This window comes from Anomaloglossus baeobatrachus, chromosome 5 (genome assembly GCF_048569485.1).
Source record: "Anomaloglossus baeobatrachus isolate aAnoBae1 chromosome 5, aAnoBae1.hap1, whole genome shotgun sequence".
In the NCBI taxonomy this organism is placed as follows: domain Eukaryota; kingdom Metazoa; phylum Chordata; class Amphibia; order Anura; family Aromobatidae; genus Anomaloglossus; species Anomaloglossus baeobatrachus.
Genome location: NC_134357.1, coordinates 300,897,826 through 300,922,567, shown reverse-complemented (window position 1 = coordinate 300,922,567; position 24,742 = coordinate 300,897,826). Strand labels below are relative to the sequence as shown.

General features: G+C 43.9%; 1 protein-coding gene across 1 annotated transcript in view; it reads left to right on the top strand.

The window, feature by feature from the left end:
* Positions 1–24,742, top strand: part of GRIN2C (glutamate ionotropic receptor NMDA type subunit 2C) — a 113,944-nt gene that overhangs the window by 73,507 nt on the left and 15,695 nt on the right. The window lies entirely within an intron of this gene.

The following is a 24,742-nucleotide window of genomic DNA, read 5'->3' as shown; positions in this document are numbered from 1 at the left end:
AAACCTTTGAACGCAGGCGCAAATACACTGCCAACACCCCACATGCCACAGTTCTAAATGCTAACATTTCGCGACTGATTGCGCTGGAAATGTTGCCTTTTAGGCTGGTTGAGACAGAAGCATTCCGCGACCTGATGGTGGCAGCTGTCCCACGTTACTCGGTCCACAGCCGCCACTATTTCTCCCGGTGTGCCGTCCCCGCATTGCATAACCACGTGTCACAAAACATCACACGTGCCCTGAACAACGCTGTTTCAGCCAAAGTCCACCTAACCACAGACACGTGGACAAGTGCATGTGGGCAAGGCCGCTACATCTCGTTGACGTCACACTGGGTTAATATTGTGCAAGCTGGGACCCAGTCTGAGCGAGGGACGGAACACGTCCTTCACACACCAAGTTTTGCAGGCCCTACCTCAGTCAGGGTTTCACACACACTCTACAGCTCCGGAATGTCATGCTCCTCAGCCTCCTCCTCCTCCTGCGCATCCTGATCCACTTTACGCTCCACACCAGTCCCAAGCTGGAAGTGTCGCGGGCGGAGGAGGGGACGGTGCGCTCTCCCACTGCTCGGGTCCGGCTGACGCAGCTCTACGGCTGCTGCTGCTCGTTGGCTCGAGCGATGGCCGGATCCCGGGGACTCGAGCGGCGCTACTCGCCCGTGAGTGAAAAATGGTGGTTTGGGTTTTGGGGATATTGTCCGTGACGCCACCCACGGTTGTGGTGATTGTGTGGACACCACCGCTGCTCTGGACGGGGATCCCGGGAGCCTGTGACAGGGAGCAGCTTTGTTGTTATTTCTCCCCTCCGTGGGTAGGGGGGTTGGTTGTCCCGGGGCCTGGTGATGGGGTAGAGATGGATGACAGGCGGGTTGCGGGGCCTGATGAAGTGCAGGGTCGCAGGGGCAGCGCTGTGCCGCACGGCACGGAGGTACTCACTCAGCCCAATGATGATGACACAGTTCACGGTAAAACAAGTGGCTGGATGGACGGGTCACTCGGACGGCTGCGGTTGTTCCTCCCTGCAGGTTAGTGATGACTGTCTCTCCCTGCACCTAAGTTAAGTGTTGGTAGTGATGGTTTCCCAACGGTAACCCGCTCCCCGACCTGGATATGGGCCGGAGGAGCCCCTTTTGCCCACAGGCGCTGGCCCTGGGAGACGGTTGCCCTTGGCGGTGGCGGTGTCTCCCCTTCACGGTTGGACGGTTGCCTTCTATCTGGACTTGGCTGTTTGGAAACCCTGAGGTCCCCTTCACTAACGGATTTGGCAAATTCACGGCGACACCAAGCCTTGCCGGGATCCGAAAGTCCTCTGCCAATGGTGCTGGCTTCTCTTTGTATACCGGTCCGGTACGGCCGGGTCACCACCCGTCCACGGTCCTTACGGCAGACTCCAATCGGCCTCCACTGCAGACGGTCACCACATCCTGCCAACCTTGCTGTCCTGTCCGGGCCACACACCCGGACCAACTTCAGGCTCTTTGCTGTCACTTTTCTCCTCTCTACTACTTTCCTCCTTCCACTTCCTTAGCTTAACTCTCACTGCCTGTGTTTTCCCTCCTCCTCGGTGGGTGGAGACCAACCGCCTGGCTCCACACCCTGGTGTGGACAACAGCCCCTGTGGAAGGCAACAAGGATTTTGTGTTTTGACTATGATATGCCTGCAGGGAGTGTGGGGTGTTTAAGTGTTGTGCTCTGTGGCCCCTGGCTTGTCCAGGGCGACACAGAAGCACTGCAGCACTGCCTCGGCGAAGCGGCAACAGGCAGTGCTGAAGCTAATCTGCATAGGTGACAACAAACCCCACAATGCAGAAGAGGTGTGGACAGCTCTGAAACAGAAGGCAGATCACTGGCTCACAACTCTGAACCTAAAGCCAGGAAAGGTCGTGTGTGACAATGGCCGGAACCTGGTGGCGGCTTTGAGGCGAGGCCAGCTGACACATGTTCCATGCGTGGCCCATGTGCTCAACCTCGTGGTTCAGCGGTTTCTAAAGTCATACTCAGAGCTGTCTGATCTGCTGGTAAAAGTTCGCCGCCTGTCTGCACATTTTCGAAAGTCACCTACTGCTTCAGCCGGCCTTGCCGGCTTAAGACGCCGTTTGCATCTTCCGGCACACAGACTGGTGTGTGATGTCCCCACGCGTTGGAATTCAACTCTGCACAAGTTGGTCAGGATATGTGAGCAGAAGAGGGCAGTTGTTGAGTACCTGCATCACCTAAGCCGTCGGGAAATGGGTCAAACTCCACACATAACACCTGAGGAGTGGAGATGGATGTCCGACCTATGCACCATCCGCCAAAACTTTGAGGACTCCACCAAGATGGTGAGCGGCGATGACGACATTATTAGCGTCACCATACCGCTTCTCTGCCTTCTAAAATGGTCTCTGCTCAAAAAACAACCATGATGCATTGCAGGCGGAGCGCGATGAGTTTGAGCAAGAAACAGTAGTGGGTGTGGGTGATAACACACAGCCCAGCCTCGTCTCATCACAACGTGCAGTGGAGGACTATGACGAGGAGGAGGATGAAGACATGGAGCAACTCTCTGGCCAAATTGAGGATATGACATGCAGTCATATCCTCGGTTCAGCGTGGCTGGCCAGAGGACAGGGTAGATGATGAGGAGGAGGAGGACAGCATGTTCAGTCATCGTGTTGGTCAGGATACTGAAGTGATGGCTGTTAAGAGTCTGGCACACATGGCTGACTTTATGGTAAGCTGCCTGTCTCGTGACCCTCGCGTTAAGAACATCTTGGCCGACAATCATTACTGGTTGGTAACACTGTTAGACCCACGCTAAAAGGAGAACTTTATGTCTCTTATTCCCGAGGCGGAGAGGTCAGGCAAAATGCAGCAGTTCCAGAAGGCCATAGTCACGGAAGTAGGCAAAGCATTCCCCTCACAAAACGCTAGCGGCATAGGTCAGGAATCAGTGGACAACCAAGGCGTACAGCCGAGAGGGGCACAAGTCCAATCCGCCAGAGGTAGGGGAACAGTCTTTAAGATGTGGGACAGTTTTCTCAGCCCCTCACATACCACAGCCCCTGAGGTGAGGGGTAGTGACACAAGAAATCCTAAGTTTGGCCAGATGCTCAAGGAGTACCTTGCAGATCAAACAACTGTACTCCGACATTCCTCTGTGCCTTACAATTAATGTGTATCCAAGCTGGACACGTGGCATGAATTGGCTCTTAGTCTCTACGCCTTGGAAGTCCTGGCCTGCCCTGCCGCTAGCGTTTTGTCAGAGCGTGTTTTTAGTGCCGCAGGTGGAATCATTACAGATAAACGCACCCGCCTGTCAACTGTAAATGCTGACAGGCTGACTCTGATCAAGATGAACAAGGGTTGGATTTGGCCAGACTTCACCACACACCAACAGCAAATGACAGCGGAATTTAAAGTTTGTAACGGGAATTTGCCATGTACCTCCACTCACCCATGGTAACACACTTCTGGATTTTGGCTAATCGCTGGACTGCTCCTCCTTCTCCTCATGCGCCATCATGGTGACCGTTACAATAGTTAAGCCGTTGTTTCAGGTATACCCCCAGTGGTAAATTTTTTCGCCCATTTTTTCTGAATGGGCATTACAACGACAGGAGACCCGCTCCTTTGCAATGGGAACAATGTTTTGAGGCCCTCATGCACATCTCTATCCAGGGACAATGTGGAGCCTCCCAATTTTTGGCTGCCCTGCCTAAGGGCTATACTACAATAGACCCACTTCCTTACAATGGGCACTTCATGTTTACAGGCCATCATGCACGTCTCTATCCAGGGACAATATGGAGCCTGACGCTGCCACCGACAGACACAAACGTGCTGTTTTTAAATGCAAGCACGGACGCAATAAGAACCTAACTGGTTTTTAGGAGCGACAATTACTGAGAAGTCTGACACTATCAGACACTGCTGACTGACGTGTATTATACACTAGACTTGAGCGTTATATAATAGTTTGTGCAAAACGCGCACCTGTACGCTGCCACCGACAGACACACACGTGCTGTTTTTAAATGCAAGCACGGACGCAATAAGAACCTAACTGGTTTTTAGGAGCGACAATTACTGAGAAGTCTGACACTATCAGACACTGCTGACTGACGTGTATTATACACTAGACTTGTGCGTTATATAATAGTTTGTGCAAAACGCGCACCTGTACGCTGCCACCGACAGACACACACGTGCTGTTTTTAAATGCAAGCACGGACGCAATAAGAACCTAACTGGTTTTTAGGAGCGACAATTACTGAGAAGTCTGACTCTATCAGACACTGCTGACTGACGTGTATTATACACTAGACTTGAGCGTTATATAATAGTTTGTGCAAAACGCGCACCTGTACGCTGCCAGCGACAGACACACACGTGCTGTTTTTAAATGCAAGCACGGACGCAATAAGAACCTAACTGGTTTTTAGGAGCGACAATTACTGAGAAGTCTGACACTATCTGGACTGTTTTAGACTGTGTACACCAGCCCCAGATATGATGAAGGCTGGTATACGGTCACCACTAGGAATGGCTATATACCCTGCCTGCCTGCCTGTATACTGCTACAATAGTCCTGACAAGGACTCTTCTGGTCACTAGCCTGTATTCCGACCTGGCTATACCCTGCCTGTATATAGCAACAATAGTCCTGAGAAAGACTCTGCTACTGTACTCCGACCTGGCTATACCCTGCCTGCCTGTATACAACTAGAATAGTCCTGAGAAGGACTTCTGGTCACACTGTTTGCAGCCCTGCTCCGGAACTAACTATAAAGGGCCGCAAAGCTTTCCCTGAATCAGCGACACTCTCCCTGCACTGACTGTCTGGATAGTTGTGAGCAGAGCACAGCGCGCCGGCCGGTATAAAGGCTCGGTCACGCTGTGCAGGCCGGCCAATCACTGCAATTCCACAACTAACAGGGCTGTGGCATTGCAGTGGTCTGCCAGCCAATCCCTGCATGAGGGCTGGCTCTCAAAAGAGCGCCAACATGCAGAAATGAAGACCACGAGTACAGCACGAGTATCGCGAGATTACTCGGTCCCCGCCGAGCAGCCCGAGTACAGCGATACTCGTGCGAGTACCGAGTAGTTACAAGCATGCTCGCTCATCACTAATAAACACATAAAAAAACAGTAAAAAAAGACATATATAACTAAAAAAAAAACACTATACAGTTCTCAAACTGTACAGCCATGGCCAAAGAATTTTGAGACTGACACAAATTGTGGTTTGCCCAAAGTTTGTCATTCACTGTTTTTAGATCTTTTAGTCAAATGTTTCTATGATTACTGAAGAACAATTAGCATTTCATAAGTTTTTCCACTTTTATTGGCAAATACATTAAGTTTATGCAAAGACTCTTGACTAGTGATGGGTGATCCCCCCCGATGGTCGGGACCGGGAGCCTCGCCCGATCATTTTGTAAAGATCGGGATCGAGATAACGCAAAATTGTGCGTCCGATCACCAAACTCGGGCTTTTCAGTTATGGGATGGGGTGGGGGGCTGTAAAATAAAGAATATAGTTAATAATAAACATTGTCATTATACTTACTGGTCCTGCAACGCATCATGCAGACTCTGTCTCCCAGCTGCTTCTGCTTCCGAGTCCGATCATTGCAGTGCCCCCGGGTTAAAGGAACTTCCGTGACGTCATAGACATGTGACCAGTCTGGTGTGCATGTTGTACAGACATTGGTTTACAGACTGGTCACATGACTGACGTCATCGAAGGTTCTGCTAACTGAACTTTGACTGTCACTGTGCAAGTGTCGCATCGCGGCGCGCAATCTCCCAACAGGAGCGGTTGGCTGCATGTATTTCTATGCAGCTGAGGCACTCCTGTCCTGAGAGCGTCAGGCTGTGCGGGAGGATGCAATGCGAGACTCAAGTGCAATTATACCCTCACTGTCAGCCTGCTTCTTGCTCTGTACAGAGCAATGTAGCAGAGCTGTCATGGCTCTCTGCTTCTCACTTTGTATAGACTGTGTCTGTGCACAGTGATGAAGCAGAGCTGACTTTGCTGTCACTGTGGATTACGTCGGACTAAAGAGTTTTTTATAATAAAGATAGAGTCTCTAAATTTTTTTTGTTTTATTTCTAATAAAAAAAAATTCTATGTGTTGTGTTTTTTGTTTTTTTTTAACTGTTTATTAGAAATTCATGGTGGCCATGTCTAATTTGGCATGACACCATAAATTTCGGGCTTAATACCATCTGAGAATACAAAGCTGGTATTAAGCCCTCTATTACCCAGTGTGCCATCGCCGCCAGGGCTGCTGGACGAGCCAGGTAAAGCGCCTAAAAATGGAGCTAAGAAACAGTGAGCCATTTCCAGGGGCGGCTGCGAGCTGCCGAGAATCTCAGGCCCCAACTGCCTGATTTTACCTGACTGGTGATTAAAATGCGGCTGGAGCCCATGCATTTTTTTTAAATAGTTTTTTAAACAATTAAAAAAAAAAAAGGGTTTCCCTGTATTTTGATTGCTAGCCAAGGTAAAACTAGGCAGATGGGGGTGGCAGCCCGTAGCCATCCGCTTTATTGGCGCTGAGAATCAAAAATACCGCGGAGCGCTACGCCATTTTTTTAAATTATTTATTTTTATACAACTACAGTCATATGAAAAAGTTTGGGCACCCCTATTAATGTTAACCTTTTTTCTTTATAACAATTTGGGTTTTTGCAACAGCTATTTCAGTTTCATATATCTAATAACTGATGGACTGAGTAATATTTCTGGATTGAAATGAGGTTTATTGTACTAACAGAAAATGTGCAATCCGCATTTAAACAAAATTAAGTATGGGCACCTCAACATAAAAGTGACACTAATATTTTGTAGATCCTCCTTTTGCAAAAATCACAGCCTCTAGTCGCTTCCTGTAGCTTTTAAGAGTTCCTGGATCCTGGATGAAGGTATATTTGACCATTCCTGTTTACAAAACAATTCCAGTTCAGTTAAGTTTGATGGTCGCCGAGCATGGACAGCACGCTTCAAATCATCCCACAGATGTTCAATGATATTCAGGTCTGGGGACTGGGATGGCCATTCCAGAACATTGTAATTGTTCCTCTGCATGAATGCCTGAGTAGATTTGGAGCGGTGTTTTGGATGATTGGCTTGCTGAAATATCCATCCCCTGCGTAACTTCAACTTCGGCACTGATTCTTGCACATTATTGTCAAGAATCTGCTGATACTGAGTTGAATCCATGTGACCCTCAACTTTAACAAGATTCCCGATGCCGGCATTGGCCACACAGCCCCAAAGCATGATGGAACCTCCACCAAATTTTACTGTGGGTAGCAAGCGCTTTTCTTGGAATGCCGTGGTTTTTTGCCTCCATGCATAACACCTTTTTATATGACCAAACAACTCAATTTTTGTTTCATCAGTCCATATGACCTTCTTCCAAAATGTAACTGGCTTGTCCAAATGTGCTTTTGCATACCTCAGGCGACTCTGTTTGTGGCGTGCTTGCAGAAAAGGCTTCTTTCGCATCACTCTCCCATACAGCTTCTCCACATGCAACGTGCGCTGTATTGTTAACCGATGCACAGTGACACCATCTGCAGCAAGATGAAGCTGCAGGTCTTTGGAGGTGGTCTGTGGATTGTCCTTGACTGTTGTCACCATTCTTATTCTCTGCCTTTCTGATATTTTTCTCGGCCTGCCACTTCTGGGCTTAACAAGAACTGTACCTGTATTCTTCCATTTACTTACTATGTTCCTCAAAGTGGAAATTGACAGTTTAAATCTCTGAGACAACTTTTCGTATCCTTCCCCTGAACAACTATGTTGAATAATGTTTGTTTTCAGATCATTTGAGAATTGTTTTGAGGAGCCCATGATGCCACTCTTCATAGGAGATTCAAATAGGAGAACAACTTGCAAGTGGCCACCTTAAATACCTTTTCTCATGATTGGATACACCTGCCTATGAGGTTCAAAGCTCAATGAGGTTAAAAAACTAATTTAGTGCTTTAGTAAGTCAGTAAAAAGTAGTTAGGAGGGTTCAAATCAAGAAATTGATAAGGGTGCCCATACTTTTGCACCGGTCAAATTTTGTTTAAATGCGGATTGCACATTTTCTGTTAGTACAATAAACCTTATTTCAATCCAGAAATATTACTGAGTCCATCAGTTAGTAGATATATGAAACTGAAATAGCTGTTGCAAAAACCCAAATTGTTATACAGAAAAAAGGTTAACATTAATAGGGGTGCCCAAACTTTTTCATATGACAGTATATATTGTGTACACACATACAGTCAGGGCCAGAAATATTTGGACAGTGACACGTTTTGTTATTTTAGCTGTTTACAAAAACATGTTCAGAAATACAATTATATATATAATATGGGCTGAAAGTGCACACTCCCAGCTGCAATATGAGAGTTTTCACATCCAAATCGGAGAAAGGGTTTAGGAATCATAGCTCTGTAATGCATAGCCTCCTCTTTTTCAAGGGACCAAAAGTAATTGGACAAGGGACTCTAAGGGCTGCAATTAACTCTGAAGGCATCTCCCTCGTTAACCTGTAATCAATGAAGTAGTTAAAAGGTCTGGGGTTGATTACAGGTGTGTGGTTTTGTATTTGGAAGCTGTTGCTGTGACCAGACAACATGCGGTCTAAGGAACTCTCAATTGAGGTGAAGCAGAACATCCTGAGGCTGAAAAAAAAGAAAAAAATCCATCAGAGAGATAGCAGACATGCTTGGAGTAGCAAAATCAACAGTCGGGTACATTCTGAGAAAAAAGGAATTGACTGGTGAGCTTGGGAACTCAAAAAGGCCTGGGCGTCCACGGATGACAACAGTTGTGGATGATCGCCGCATACTTTCTTTGGTGAAGAAGAACCCGTTCACAACATCAACTGAAGTCCAGAACACTCTCAGTGAAGTAGGTGTATCTGTCTCTAAGTCAACAGTAAAGAGAAGACTCCATGAAAGTAAATACAAAGGGTTCACATCTAGATGCAAACCATTCATCAATTCCAAAAATAGACAGGCCAGAGTTAAATTTGCTGAAAAACACCTCATGAAGCCAGCTCAGTTCTGGAAAAGTATTCTATGGACAGATGAGACAAAGATCAACCTGTACCAGAATGATGGGAAGAAAAAAGTTTGGAGAAGAAAGGGAACGGCACATGATCCAAGGCACACCACATCCTCTGTAAAACATGGTGGAGGCAACGTGATGGCATGGGCATGCATGGCTTTCAATGGCACTGGGTCACTTGTGTTTATTGATGACATAACAGCAGACAAGAGTAGCCGGATGAATTCTGAAGTGTACCGGGATATACTTTCAGCCCAGATTCAGCCAAATGCCGCAAAGTTGATCGGACGGCGCTTCATAGTACAGATGGACAATGACCCCAAGCATACAGCCAAAGCTACCCAAGAGTTCATGAGTGCAAAAAAGTGGAACATTCTGCAATGGCCAAGTCAATCACCAGATCTTAACCCAATTGAGCATGCATTTCACTTGCTCAAATACAGACTTAAGACGGAAAGACCCACAAACAAGCAAGACCTAAAGGCTGCGGCTGTAAAGGCCTGGCAAAGCATTAAGAAGGAGGAAACCCAGCGTTTGGTGATGTCCATGGGTTCCAGACTTAAGGCAGTGATTGCCTCCAAAGGATTCGCAACAAAATATTGAAAATAAAAATATTTTGTTTGGGTTTGGTTTATTTGTCCAATTACTTTTGACCTCCTAAAATGTTGAGTGTTTGTAAAGAAATGTGTACAATTCCTACAATTTCTATCAGATATTTTTGTTCAAACCTTCAAATTAAACGTTACAATCTGCACTTGAATTCTGTTGTAGAGGTTTCATTTCAAATCCAATGTGGTGGCATGCAGAGCCCAACTCGTGAAAATTGTGTCACTGTCCAAATATTTCTGGACCTAACTGTATATATATATATATATATATATATATATATATATATATATATATATATATATATACAGTGCCTTGCAAAAGTATTCGGGCCCCCTTGAATTTTTCAACCTTTTCCCACATTTCAGGCTTCAAACATAAAGATGAAAATTTAAAATTTTATGATGTAGGAACAACAGGTGGGACACAATTGTGAAGTTGAACGAAATTTATTGCTTATTTTAAATTTTTGTACAAATTAAAAAACTGAAAATTGGGTCTTGCAATATTATTCGTCCCCTTTAAGTTAATACTTTGTAACGCCACCATTTGTTGCGATTACAGCTGCAAGTCGCTTGGGGTATGTGTCTATCAGTTTTGCACATCGAGAGACTGAAATTCTTGCCCATTCTTCCTTTGCAAACATCTCGAGCTGAGTGAGGTTGGATGGAGAGCGTTTGTGAACAGCATTTTTTAGCTCTTTCCACAGATTCTCCATTGGATTCAGGTCTGGACTTTGACTTGGCCATTCTAACACCTGGATACGTTTATTTGTGAACCATTCCATTGTAGATTTTGCTTTATGTTTTGGATCATTGTCTTGTTGAAAGAAAAATCTATGTCCCAGTCTCATGTCTTTTGCAGACTGCAACAGGTTTTCTTCAAGAATGGTCCTGTATTTGGCTCCATCCATCTTTCCATCAATTTTAACCATCTTCCCTATCCCTGCTGCAGCAAAGCAGGCCCAAACCATGTTGCTCCCACCACCATGTTTGACAGTGGGGATGGTGAGTTGAGGGTGATGAGCTGTGTTGTTTTTACGCCAAACATAGTGTGTCCACAGATAGTTCCCTTTCCCCACCCTCTCTCCCCCATACTGTGTCTATATATACTGCCCCCTCCCCCTGTACCCCCCATAGTGTGTTCACAGATAGTTCCCTCTCCCCATCTTCTATCCCCCATACTGTGTCTACAAATACTGCCCCCTCCCCACCCTCTGTCCCCCCATAGTGTTTCCACAGATAGTTCCCTCTCCCCACCCTTTGTCTCTACATTCTTTCTCCATAGATACCTCCCCCCCTCACCCCACAATGCTCCTCTTCAGTTGAGTCTTGAGCTCGAAACTGGAGCACTTATCAGCAGCGCTCTCTGCCACCTCTGCGTTGCGGCCCTGACTTCTGGGTCAGCCATGTGATCAGCTGACCTGATCACATTAGACATTTCTCTGACCTGGAAGTCAGGACTGGCGGGCACCGCTTCAATTGTCCTTGTGTCTGACAGATACAAGGACAATTGATCAGTGGGAGACGGGCGCTGCACTTCCTCTGAGTCTTGGCTGTTAGCGTGACAGCTGGGACTCAGAATACCCTGCGGCCACTACAAGGGCGACAACACATAGCCGCCAAGGAGACTCAGACTGCCGCATCAGGCGGCTCAACAGCGCCCCCCTGACAGCTGCACCCGGGACAGATGCTCCGCTAGCCCCCTAGATACAGTCTGTAAGCCAATATCTGTACAAGGCGGCCGGGAGACAGTGTCTGCAGGATGCGTCACGGGACCTGTAAGTATGATCATAACGTTTTTTAATAATGTGCTTTTTTTTTACAGCCCCTGGACCCGAACTGAACCCGATCTGTAACATAAGCTTCCCAGGAAAGCTTGTGATCGGGATCGTGTACACGATCACTATGTGATCGGTACGATCCCCGATCTTTACAGTTCGGGATCGCCCATTACTACACTTGACTCTTATTTCTCAAGAATCAAGTCTTCCACTGTTGACCCTTGCATGCTGGATAACAGCTAGGCCAAAATCCTAAGGGATGGCAACTACTGTAGAGATCAATTGAAATTGAAATTCACCAGATTCGCCAATTCCTATTAACTTGATTGGCAAAGAATAAATCTGAGCAAATTTCTACTTTGCATTGCTCGGAAAAACCATGTGGGTGAGAGAACCACGCTGACCATAAGAGCCTACACTCTATAGAAGAGAGATAGAGGACCCTGCTGACCATAACAGCTTACACGCTACAGAAGAAAGAAAGAGGAAGAGAGAAAGTATCCCGCTGGTTATAAGAGCTTTCACTTAACAGGATAGAGAGGGAGGGAGAGTACCCTTCTGACCCATTGACTCTGGAGATGGAAAACAACTCTGTTGTACATATTTTCTCTACTGAGAGCCACTGATCTATGATGGTCCTGGTACTGACCCCCACTATAAAACATATGATAATCCACGAAATGTCATGGCTGCAGCGCATTATGGGGACGCAAGTGCGGCTATGCAAAAAGACATTTGTCAACTCTCTGATATTTCAGTAGTGTGGGAAATGGTGCCAAAGTATTTTTTTTATACAAATAAAATTTCAACTACAAATCAAATTTCAAAATGTTTGAATTTGCATGAAACCGCAAATTTCAAGAAATCCGATTCAAACTCCATCCTCAGCGAATCAATCCAGTCATCTCTAATGGTAACCCATCCTGCCTAACAGTTCTGTGTTTTTGGTTTTGACCATCTATTTTTTGAGAAGTGACCACAGTTTCTTAAAGGAGATTGAGATCTGGGGAGTTTCCTGGTCATGGACTCAAAATTTCAATGTTCTGTTCGCCGAGCCACTTAGCTATCACTTTTGCCTTGAGGCATGGTCTCCATGATGCTGGAAAAAGCATTGTCCATCACCAAACTGTTCTTGGATCATTGGGAGAAGTAGTTCTTAGAGAATCTTTAGATAAAATTCTTTATTCATTAGTAGTGACGGACAGACTTTCAGATCAGCAGGTCTAACTAGATTTAAAAAAAAAAACCCGGTTCAGGCACAGTATTGATATCTAGCCGGATGCTGTTCCCCATATAAGTCTGTGGGGGCACGAATTAAGCACTTAAATATGGTGGTAGAAGGGATAGGGGGACTGCAGCAAGCGCTTTATACTTACCACTCTCTGCGCAGCTGTAAACAGTACTTCCAGGGCCACTCATTATCCCTCATGCATATGCACCGCTTTCTCCACCCACCGGCAGTCACTGTGTCTCTGGTTGCAGTCAGTTGTGCCCCCACCCTGTGTGTCAGCGTGTCTGACTGCTTTCAATCAGAGATGTTGTCTGTGTGTCTATATTGGTGTGAAAAAACTAAATAAATTGGCATATTTATTTAGTTTATGATACCCAGCACAAAAAAAACATACAGCTACAGGCTGCAGCCCCAGCCGTGTTCTTATCTTGGCTGCGTATCAAAATTAGAGGGACCACATGCGGCTTTTTTAATTATTTAAATTAATAATTTTAAAAAATAATGTGCAGTCCCCCACAATTTTGATACCCAGCCATGCTAAAGCCGACAGCTGGGGGCTGGTATTCACAGGCTGGGGAGACCCATGCTTATTGAGCCCTAGGATTGCCGCATCCATTAGATGCAACAATCCCAAAACCTTACCTGGCTCATACCAATTGCCGTGGTGCAGTGACAATTCAGGTGATAAAAGGTTAATAACAGCTCACAGCTGCCACTAAGCTCTAGATTAGTAATGCGAGGCATCTATGAGACCCCACTATTACTAAACTGTAAGTTAAATGAAATAAACACAAACACCAAAAAAATCTTTTATTTGAAATAAAATTCACGCACTCTCTTTCAACCTTTTATTAACCCCCAAAACACCCAGGTACGACGTAATCTATACGAGGTACCACAACTATTCCAGCTCTGCTACATCTGAATTGACAGCACAGAGTGTGACCGCCCGCTGTGGGCTTCAAGCAAAGAATGACTTAGCTGCAGCGGTGAGCAGTAATGTCACTCAAGTTATTTGCGGCCACAGCTGGAGGTTCCCACGGTTGTCCACCTGTGACCTCAGGTAACCTGACCTTAGTTGACCTCATTAAACTCAGCGACCTCACCTCAGGTGAGGCCACTGAGTTCACAGATCTACATCTCCTGGCTGAAAACCAGTTTTCTTGACAAGAGATGCAGATTTGGTGGCGCTTCTGACTGCAACCAATCAGAGACCCAGGGACTGCCAGTGTGCGAGGGAAGCAGTGCATATGCAGCAGTGCATATGCATGAAGGATAATGAGCTGCTGGAAATAGTATGAGCAGCCCTGAACCAGTGTATAATGCGATTGCTTTCCCCTTTTTTCTTTATTTTTCATTTATTTTTTTAACCGCTTCAGGACTGCCCTTTGTAAATATATGTCGGCGCTTGCTTGGCTCTGTGCAGCACTGACGTATTTTTACGGTCAGCGGTTCAGTAAGGGATCTTGACCCCTTGCATGCTGTCATCGCTGGGTTCCCAGTGCAGAACAGTAGATCTGTCCAGAGACTTCATCAGGACCTGCTTGGGATCCAGCGATTAGACTAAGAAAAGTGAAAGTCTCATATAGGGACTAGGTAAAAAGTTAATAAAAGTAAGAAAAAAGTTGCAAAATATAAAAAAAAAATTACACCCAAAACTACATTTATAAAAACAAAAATAAACAAAACAGTACATGTATTTGGTATCACCGACTCCGTCCCGACCTGATCTACAAAACTGTCATACTTTTTAACCCTTCAGTGAACAATTTAAAAAAATGTGTCAAAAAATGCTTTTTCATCACATCATGCATAAAAAAGTGGAATAAAACGCAATAAAAAAGTTGAACATAAACAAAAATGGTATTACTGAAAACTACATCTTGTCCCACAAACAACAAGCCACCACATAGCTCCATTAGCAGAAAAATACAAAAAAGTTTTATAGCTCTGAGAATACAGCAATGCCCCAAAATTTTTTTTTTCTTAAAAATTGTTTTCATTGTATAAAAGTGTCAATACATAAAAAAGGATATAAATGTGGTATTGCTGTAACCGTACTGACCTGAAGAATGTTGTTACTTTTACAAAACAGTGAACGGAATAAAAAAAAAGACCAATTCCTGAATTGCTATTTCATGTTAATTCTACCTACCAAAAATAAGGATAAAAAATGATTCAAAAATGTTATGTGCCCGAAAATGGTACCAATAGAAACATCAACTCGTAACAAGACCTCACATAGATGACTCTCCAAACGCAACATGGCATCCGCTATCTACGACAATTGTGCGCTCTATAATTGAAATGGCGTTCGTTCCCTTCCAAACCCTGCGGTGAGCCCAAAGAGTAGATTTCCACCACATATGAGGTATCGGTGTACTCAGGAGAAATTTCACAACAAATTTCATGGTGCATTTTCTCCTCGTACCCTTGTGAAAAGGCAAAATTTGAGGCTAAAGTAACATTTTGTGGGAAAAAGTAAAATTGTCATTTTCTCCTATCATATTGCTTTGGTTCCTGTGAAGCACCTAAAGGGTTAATAAACTTTTTGGATGTGGTTTTTTAGCAGTGTGAGGGGTGCAGTTTTTAGAATAGTGTCACTTTTGGGTATTTTTTTGTCACCTAGGCCTCTCAAAGTTAATTCAAATGTGATGTGGTTTCTAAAAAAATGTTTTGTAAATTTTGTTGGAAAAATGAGAAATTGGTGATGAACTTTGAACCCTTCTAATTCCTAACAAAAAAAGTTATGTTTCAAAATGATGTAAAGTAGACATGTGGGAAATGTAATTCATTAACTATTTTGTGTGACATAACTCTCTGGTTTAAGAGTATAAAAATTAAAAATTTGAAAATTGCAAAATTTTTACCAAATTTACGATATTTTCACATATAAACGCAAAAAATATTGTCTTAATTTTACCCCTATCCTGAAGTACAATATGTCACAAAAAATATTCTCAGAATCAGCGGGATTCATTGAAGTCTTCAGGAGTTATAACTTATCAAAGTGACGCTGGTTAGAAATGAAAAAATTGGCATGGTCACGAACGCAAAAACAGGCTCTGGTGCGAAAAGTTTACCTGAGTTGAAGGACCCTGGATCGTTAACTGGAGTTCCCTGAGAACTCCTGGCCCAGTGTTGGTGCTTGGGTTCTTTTGAACACATGCTGATCCAGACTTTTAAAGTTTGGGTCCATCCATCACTATTCACTAGGAAAAATTGTGAGTGATACCTCTCTCTTTTATGAAAAGCAACCATACACACATTAATAATAATAATAATAATAATAATAATAATAATAATTGTATTTCTATATCCCTAACATATTTTGCAGGACTTTAGAAATTAGAATACATATTCTCAGTATTCTTTACTGTTGGCATAGCACAGGACTCATGATACTACTCACTTTTTCTTCCATGGACATTCTCTCAGATTTCCCAGACAGTCTGAAGGGGGCTTCATCAGAGTCAATAACTTTTACCCAGTCCTAGTCAGTCCAATCCCTCTACTTGCTGCATAATATCAGTTTATTTTTGAAGGTTTTCTTGGAGAAAAGTGGGCTTCTTTACTGACCTTAGTAATAGCAGGCCAGCTACCAAGGACTTTTCCTAACTGTGCATGAGATACACTGAAATCTACATGCTGCCATTCCTGAGCAAGTTTTGCACTGTTTTCAACTGATCCCATAGCTGAATTCCTATTTAGAACTGATAGGTTGACTTTTTGGGGGTGCTTTGAAGCCTTCTTCACAGCAATTGAACCTCTCTGTTTGAAGTTGTTGATGATCCAATAAATGGTTGATTAAGGACCAATTTTACAACCAACAATATCCTTGCCTGTATAGCCCTTTTGATGCAAACAATGATTTTGCGGTCCGCAAAAAAAACAGAAGTCAAACGGATGACACACGGACCGTATACAGAACGGAACGGGACGGATGCGGTTGTCACATGGATGCCACACGGATGCATCCGAGAAAAAACAGGACCGTTTTTTGCGGGCCGTAAAAACGGAACGATTGTGTGAATGTGCCCTAACAGAAGAAGACAATGATTTCAAGCACCAGCCCCCTTTTTAAAATAATCTGCTCTTAAAATTCAATCAGCATGGGAGAGTGACATCAGATGCATTCCCCTAAACTAACGAGATCACTGAATGACATAAGCAGGTCATTTTGTGGCAGTGTTGAAATTCACTAGAAATTTTTTTTTTATGTTGTTATTTTTCTTGTCAAGGAATTACTTTGCTATTTTTTGCAATTTATCTAACCACTCTTCATAACAATCTAGAGTTTATGCAAATTGCCACTATAAAAACTGAAGCAGCCGTCTTGGTGACAACCAAAATTTATGTTAGTCTCAAAACTTTTGGCTTTTGGCCACAACTGTACTATACAATTTATTATTATTATTATTATTATTTATTTATAGAGCACCATTAATTCCATGGTGCTGTACATGAGAAGGGGGTTACATACAAAATACGTATACAAGTTACAGTAGACAGACTAGTACAGAGGGAAGAGGGCCCTACCCTTGCGGGCTTACATTCTATAGGATTATGGGGAGGAGACAATAGGTGGGGTGTAGGTCAGGCGGCGGCTCCGCACGGTGGTCGGGCGGCAGCTCCGCACGGTGGTCGGGCGGCAGCTCCGCACGGTGGTCGGGCGGCAGCGAGTTCATTGTAGATTGTAGGCATTTCTGAACAGATGAGTTTTCAGGTTCCGTTTGAAGTTTGCAAGGGTAGGGGATAGTCTGACGTGTTGAGGCAGCGAGTTCCAGGAGACTGGGGATGCTCGGGAGAAGTCTTGGAGTCGGTTGCGTGAGGAGCGAATGAGAGAGGAGGAGAGGAGGAGATCTTGGGAGGACCGGAGGTGACGTGTTGGAGTGTAGTGGGAGAGTAGTTCGGAGATGTACGGAGGGGAAAGATTATGCACAGCTTTGTAGGTCAGTGTTAGAAGTTTGAATTGGATACGGTGGAAGATTGGAAGCCAGTGGAGGGACATGCAGAGGGGAGAAGCGGGGTGGTATTGAGGAGAGAGGTGGATAAGTCGGGCAGCAGAGTTAAGGATGGACTGGAGAGGGGCGAGCGTGTTGGCAGGGAGGCCACAGAGGAGGATGTTACAGTAGTCGAGGCGGGAGATTATGAGGGCATGCACTAGCATTTTAGTAGATTGCAAATTGAGGAAAGGGCGGATTCTGGAAATATTTTTGAGTTGAAGACGGCAGGAGGTGGTGAGGGACTGGATGTGTGGTACAATGCGAGATATATATATATATATATATATATATATATATATATATATATATATATATATATATACACAGTTCAAAAGTTTAGGTCATTTTCTTTTTCAATGAAGCTACCATTAAATTAAACAGAAGTACACTCTATACATTGTTAATGTGGTAAATGGCTATTCTAGCTGCAAACGTCTGATTTTGAATGCAATATCTACATAGGTGTATAGAGGCCCATTTCCAACAACCACCACTCCAATGTTCTAATGGTACCTTGTGTTTGCTAACTGTGTTAGAAGACTAATGGTTCTTCAAAGTAGCCACCTTTTGCTTTGATTCCTACTTTGCACACTCTTGGCATTCTCTTGATAAGCTTCAAGGAAATGGTCTTCTAACAGTCTAGAAGGAGTTCCCAGAGATTCTTAGCACTTGTTGGCCCTTTTGCCTTCACTCTGCGGTCCAGCTCACCCCAAACCATCTCAATTGGGTTCAGGTCTGGTGACTGTGGAGACCAGGTCATCTGGCGTAGTACCCCATCATTCTCCTTCTTAGTCAAATAGCTCTTATACAGCCTGGAGGTGTGTTTGGGGTCATTGTCCTGTTGAAAAATAAATGATGGTCCAACTAAACGCAAACCAGATGGATTAGCACGCCGCTGCAAGATGCTGTGGTAGCCATGCTGGTTCTGTATGCCTTCAATTTTGAATGAATCCCCAACAGTGTCACCAGCAAAGCACCCCCACACTATCATACCTCCTCCTCCATGCTTCATGGTGGGAACCAGCCATGTAGAGTCCATCTGTTCACCTTTTCTACAAAGACACGGTGGTTGGATCCAAAGATCTCAAATTTGGACTCATCAGACCAAAGCACAGATTTGAACTGGTCTAATGTCCATTCCTTGTGTTCTTTAGCCCAAACAAGTCTCTTCTGCTTGTTGCCTGTCCCTAGCAGTGGTTTCCTAGCAGCTTTTTTACCACGAAAGCCTGCTGCACAAAGTCTCCTCTTACCAGTTGTTCTAGAGATGAGAAGGTGTGTCCAAACTTTTGGTCTGTAATATATATATACAGTTAGGTCCAGAAATATTTGGACAGTGACACAAGTTTTATTTTAGCATTTTACAAAAACATGTTCAGAAATACAATTATATATATAATATGGGCTGAAAGTGCACACTCGCAGCTGCAATATGAGAGTTTTCACATCCAAATCGGAGAAAGGGTTTAGGAATCATAGCTCTGTAATGCATAGCCTCCTCTTTTTCAAGGGACCAAAAGTAATTGGACAAAGGACTCTAAGGGCTGGAATTAACTCTGAAGGCGTCTCCCTCGTTAACCTGTAATCAATGAAGTAGTTAAAAGGTCTGGAGTTGATTACAGGTGTGTGGTTTTGCATTTGGAAGCTGTTGCTGTGACCAGACAACATGCGGTCTAAGGAACTCTCAATTGAGGTGAAGCAGAACATCCTGAGGCTGAAAAAAAAGAAAAAATCCATCAGAGAGATAGCAGACATGCTTGGAGTAGCAAAATCAACAGTCGGGTACATTCTGAGAAAAAAGGAATTCACTGGTGAGCTTGGGAACTCAAAAAGGCCTGGGCGTCCACGGATGACAACAGTGGTGGATGATCGCCGCATACTTTCTTTGGTGAAGAAGAACCCGTTCACAACATCAACTGAAGTCCAGAACACTCTCAGTGAAGTAGGTGTATCTGTCTCTAAGTCAACAGTAAAGAGAAGACTCCATGAAAGTAAATACAAAGGGTTCACATCTAGATGCAAACCATTCATCAATTCCAAAAATAGACAGGCCAGAGTTAAATTTGCTGAAAAACACCTCATGAAGCCAGCTCAGTTCTGGAAAAGTATTCTATGGACAGATGAGACCAAGATCAACCTGTACCAGAATGATGGGAAGAAAAAAGTTTGGAGAAGAAAGATCCAAGGCATACCACATACCACATGATCCAAGGCATACCACATCCTCTGTAAAACATGGTGGAGGCAACGTGATGGCATGGGCATGCATGGCTTTCAATGGCACTGGGTCACTTGTGTTTATTGATGACATAACAGCAGACAAGAGTAGCCGGATGAATTCTGAAGTGTACCGGGATATACTTTCAGCCCAGATTCTGCCAAATGCCGCAAAGTTGATCGGACGGCGCTTCATAGTACAGATGGACAATGACCCCAAGCATACAGCCAAAGCTACCCAGGAGTTCATGAGTGCAAAAAAGTGGAACATTCTGCAATGGCCAAGTCAATCACCAGATCTTAACCCAATTGAGCATGCATTTCACTTGCTCAAATCCAGACTTAAGACGGAAAGACCCACAAACAAGCAAGACCTGAAGGCTGCGGCTGTAAAGGCCTGGCAAAGCATTAAGAAGGAGGAAACCCAGCGTTTCGTGATGTCCATGGGTTCCAGACTTAAGGCAGTGATTGCCTCCAAAGGATTCGCAACAAAATATTGAAAATAAAAATTTTTTTTTTGGGTTTGGTTTATTTGTCCAATTACTTTTGACCTCCTAAAATATGGAGTGTTTGTAAAGAAATGTGTACAATTCCTACAATTTCTATCAGATATTTTTGTTCAAACCTTCAAATTAAACGATACAATCTGCACTTGAATTCTGTTGTAGAGGTTTCATTTCAAATCCAATGTGGTGGCATGCAGAGCCCAACTCGCGAAAATTGTGTCACTGTCCAAATATTTCTGGACCTAACTGTATATATATATATATATATATATATATATATATATATATATGCAGGTGGAATTGTGCATTGTGATGAGCAATTGGACTGCATCGGGCCAATGTATTGTTCTTTCACAAGGACCGTCTTCTGTCTATGTCCACCCCTGGATTGTGCCAATGAGGGTTTTGTAGTCTTAAAAATAGCGTCACAGGTATTATAAATTGAACCACTAAAGTGACATCGATTACCAAGTAATTAATGCATATATTTTGCAGTGGAGCCATTTGTCCTGATTGAGTGATCACGTATAAAACTGTGATTAAGGCCCCTTTCACATGTCAGTGATTCTGGTACGTTTGTGCTTTTTTTATAAAACGTACCAGAATCACTGACATACGCAGACCCATTATAATGAATGGGTCTGCTCACACGTCAGTGATTTGTCACTGCACGTGTCTCCGTGCAGCGTACCCGCATGTGCGTGATTACTGCACGGAGACATGTCCATTTTTTTCTGGCATCACTGATGTTCCACGGACCATGCAGTGGTGTGGTCCATGAAACACGTGCCAGAAAAAAACATGCATTTAAAATAATAAACATTTTAACTCACCCGGCGTCCAGCGATGTCCTCTGCAGCCCGTTCTCCCTGCTGCTTCTGAGCCGGCTGATTACTGTCGCGCATATTCATTATGCGCGACACAGCCGACCTGGAAGCAGCTGCAGCGGGGGTCACCGCCGGCCGGATGTTGCGTCGTGGGAGCGATCAGCACTATGGACAGCGGGAGCGGGCGCAGGTGAGTGAATCTCTAAGTGCAATCATGGGCCACGGAGAACGGAGCCCGGATTGCACTTAGACAACCCACGTATGCCGTGATTTTCGGCACACACAGGGACATGTGCATGTTTTACACGCCAGTGAAAAACGTCTGTGTTTTTCACTGACGTGTGAAACGGGCCTTACATTTCTATGTTACTTTGCTTCATGGAAAACCAGGACTAAAGACAAGCATCCTTCATATCTGATCTAAGAAGGGTTGTTTTAATTGGTGCTTTGGAAATCAATCGGATTAGAGGGCGAGTAACACACACAGGCGAAAGATGGGAACACAACAGAAATTGACATAGAAAGCTAAAGGACGCTAAATAAAGAAGGCAAAAGGAAACGATACCAGGATTGAAATAAAAAGCAGGTTGCAACGTTCCTGGGAGGCTAAAAAATCCAGACATTCCTCATTATGTCTGTGATTAAGCTCTCATTAACACATGTTGTTAATTGTCAGAGCGGCCAGACAGCTATTATCCTGCCTGCTGCTGCCGCCGGATCATGAACATTGATATAGGAAAATACAGAAAGGGAATGGGAACGGGATGATGAAATGATAAACGCACTATGTTTATACCAACATAACAAAATAAAAATGATGAGCTTACTCCACTTTAGGGCACGCTGCACGGAAAAACCAGGCCGGTTCCAGGCTGCAATGCTGATAGACTCCATAGGTGAAAAGTATCCAGCACCCGCGAAAATTGAACAAAGTTATATGTATAAAAACATACTTTTAATGATGCCATTTAAAAAACATAAAAACAATTGAATATCAGACAGATGGGTCTATGCGTTTCAGGCGTGAGTCCTTAAAGGGTATCTGTAATGCCCTTTGACCATTTTAAACTATTACTATGGGCATACAGGTAATAGGATGGTGAAAGAAAAAGAAGAAAAATCAAAGTTCACCACCCGATATAATTAATTTAACACAAGAAGAAGTATACCTGCGTCTGAGTAAATTAAACATTGACAAATCCCCAGGGCCAGATGGCATTCATCCACGAATATTTGAGGGAATTGAGCTACGTAATCAACAAACCACTGTATCTCATCTTCTTAGACTCTCTTGTAACAGGGTTGGTGCCTCAGGATTGGAGGATGACTGATGAGGTACCGATATTTAAGAAAGGTAAGAGGGTAGATCCAGGCAACTACCCTCCAGTAAGACTAACATCAGTAGTATGCAACATTTTTGAGGGCATTTTAAGAGATGACATGCAAAAATATATTGCAGAAAATAATATAATAACTGACAGACAGCATGGATTCATGAAAGATAAGTCGTGTCTAACCAACCTGTTGGGGTTCTATGAGGGGGTAAGTGCAAACCTGGATATTGGTAATGCAGCTGATGTGATTTATTTGGACTTTGCAAAGGCATTTGATACTGTACCACATAATAGCCTTATACTAAAGCTCCAGAAGCAAGGACTAGGGGAAACTATATGCAACTGGGTAAGGAATTGGCTGAAAGATAGGAAACAAAGAGTAGTCATAAATGGAACATTCTCTAAATGTGCTATAGTCAGCAGTGGGGTGCCGCAGGGATCTGTGCTAGGACCGATTCTTCTTAATCTCTTTATTAATGACCTTGTGGATGGGATTGATAGTAAAGTGTCAGTCTTTGCTGATGACACCAAACTATGTAGGATATTAAAAACTGACCTTGATAGTACAATATTACAAAAAGATCTGGATAAGATGTCAGAATGGGCAGATACTTGGCAAATGAGATTTAATGTTGATAAATGTAAAGTAATGCACCTAGGACGGAGTAATCCTATAGCTGCGTGTACATTAAATGGAAGTAAACTCGGGACTACAGAACAGGAGAACGACTTGGGTATTCTCATTACAAATAAGCTGAGCAGCAGCACTGAATATCAGGCAGCAGCTGCTAAAGCAAACAAGATTTTAGGGTGTATAAAAAGAGAGATTAGATCCTATGATCCCAACATATTGTTACCCATCTAAAAATCACTTATAAGGCCACATCTGGAATATGGGATCCAGTTTTGGGCTCCACATTTTAAGAAGGACATACAGAAGTTAGAATCAGTTCAAATCTGGGCAACTAGACTACTACAAGGAATGGAAGGCCTCCCATATGATGACAGGTTGAAAAAGTTACATATATATAGCTTAGAAAAAAATACGTCTCAGAGGAGATCTCATTTATTTGTATAAATACAGGTGTGGTCAATATAAAGGACTGGCACATGACTTATTTCTTCCAAAGACAATACTAAGGACCAGGGGGCACTCACTGCGAGTGGAAGAAAAGCGATTCCGACAGCTAAATAGGAAAGGGTTCTTTACAGTTAGAGCAGTCAGACTGTGGAATGCCCTACCACAAGAGGTAGTAATGGCAGATACTATAACAGCTTTTAAAAAAGGGCTGGATGATTTCCTCAGTACACACAACATTGTTGGTTATAAATGACTTAGTGACCAAATGTAGAACTGGTGGAGGAAGGTTGAGCTAGATGGACCTAGGTCTTTTTTCAACCTAAGTAACTATGTAACTATGTAAAGTAGTCTTACCTGTCTGCCTAATAGTAGATGTCTTGTTCCACAAATATTACTTTAGATTGCTATAATCAAATTAGCCTAACAGGCTACTGGGCATTGTGCTTTGGCTACGGGGCGGTTGCTTCCCTGTAAGATATCCTCGCCTCCCTTCTTCATTATTCTTCCTGTCACCTCCTCTCAGCGTCACAGTCACAGCATCACAGCTGGCAAATCCCACGCATGTGCAGTAGAGTGTTTTTCAGTCTGCGTTCATTCACCCCCCCATAGAATCTACTTAGCATGCGCCGGTAAGTCAGCTCCACTTCCATTATCAGTGCGTTGTTCTAAGTTGTCCTCTCAACTTCCTGCCTGCAGGCAGGTGGGTAGACAGACATACACTCACATACCTGGACAATTTTGCAGGCAGGAAGTTGGGAGGACAACTTAGAACAGTGCACTGAAAGCCTGGTGTGGGCGGCGGCAGCTCCCAGAGCTCTGCTACATGCAAAATCTCAAATCTTTCACTGTGTCAGAACAGCTGCAGCCACTTATCTAAGGAATACATCATTGAACTCAGGGCCTCTTTGCCTACATCATGCTGCTCTGAGATGAGGTAGCAAAAAATGTGCTGACAGATTCTCTTTAACACCTACAATACCCCACTTGATACCCCAGAAATACATATCCATACTGCATATTAAATCAGTAATGTACTCAATAAATTTATAACAAAGCAACAATATAAAACAGACATGAACATGAGGCCAAACAGC